Source organism: Apaloderma vittatum, unplaced genomic scaffold (genome assembly GCF_000703405.1).
Source record: "Apaloderma vittatum isolate BGI_N311 unplaced genomic scaffold, ASM70340v1 scaffold24366, whole genome shotgun sequence".
NCBI classification, from domain to species: domain Eukaryota; kingdom Metazoa; phylum Chordata; class Aves; order Trogoniformes; family Trogonidae; genus Apaloderma; species Apaloderma vittatum.
In genome coordinates, this window is record NW_009720400.1 from 811 (window position 1) to 1,793 (window position 983).

Here is a 983-nt window from a genome sequence, read left to right on the forward strand (position 1 = left end):
TACCTGCAGCTGGAAATGACAGGAATAACTTGAAAGAGTAAGCAAAAAAAATACATCTCTCTAAGCTTATCCTGCAAAACTTCATCTTAATTAACAGCCAGCACAGGGAACTGGTGTGTGCTCTGCTATTCCCAGTTGCTCTCCTGCTCACAGCAGTGGTGTGTGAGGTGAAAAATCTGGTGAAAACAACTCCTTTGTGCCCAGATTCAGAGCGGCAGCGAATGGATTTGGTGTTTCTCCTGCTCTTTGAGCATGTCAGAGGCTGATCTCGCTGGGGCTTTGCTTCGAAATCTGTTGTGTCAGCGGGATCCTTTGAGCGCCGGGTGCTGCTGACGGGGGCTGGCGGGTGGCCCTGGCATGACCGGGGCGGTTTGCGCCCCCACGCTGGGCTCTGGCAGCTGGACCTGCCTGCGGTGGTGCTGACCCTCCCTTCCCAGAGCGGGGCTTTGCCCTCACTCCCTCCAAACCTGGCAGGGTTTTGTAATGACTTTAAAGCAGGTGAGTACCTGGGAGCAGAGAGAAGATCTGTGGTTCAATCGATACTTTTAATACCGTCGATTCTGTGTTTAATGCTTAATCTTTCGTGCAGGTGGAGCCTGTGAGTTTCCTGATCCTCTCAAATCCCTGCACTGGGATGGGAAACACTGACCTGAGCGCAGTGTAACCTCTGGCAGGTGGAGACAGCCGGTGTCCCAGTGTGTGCATCTCTAACTCCTGCCTCACCAGTGCCTTGGTCTGTGGGTCAGAAGTACTTGGGCTGCTGTGTCTCCAGCTGAGAAGAACTTTTCTCTCTCTAGGGCTAAAGACATCCAGAGCACAGAGCTCTGCTTTCTCGGAATGCCTCGTAAATCATTAACTGGGTCAGGATTGATGACTGTTTTGGTGAGCAGTCTGTGTTTAGGCAGCACACACCTGACATGTCAGGGTGTGAAATTAAAGAGTGGCCTCACGGGGGCTGCCACAGGAGCAAAAACCCAAACTCT